Consider the following 273-nt stretch of genomic DNA (forward strand, 5'->3'; position numbering starts at 1 on the left):
AGAAAGAAGTTCTATATAAACAATTACACATGTAATCAAGCACTTGCGAGAAATGGCATGAGAAACTATAGACCTCTGTTGGCTAGTCGACGAAGTGATATTCTTCACATTGTTCTTAATATTTTAAATTAAGTAATTAAAGCGTATTTTTCACACAATATAATAAACATTAACATATATAAATTTCACACAATATAATAAACATTAACATCTTGTTTTCAAGACTCGATTAGGCTTTACACTTTACACTTTCCTCGATTTTTAAATCATACG

This window comes from Cyphomyrmex costatus, unplaced genomic scaffold, assembly GCF_001594065.2.
Source record: "Cyphomyrmex costatus isolate MS0001 unplaced genomic scaffold, Ccosl1.0 scaffold208, whole genome shotgun sequence".
Lineage (NCBI taxonomy): Eukaryota > Metazoa > Arthropoda > Insecta > Hymenoptera > Formicidae > Cyphomyrmex > Cyphomyrmex costatus.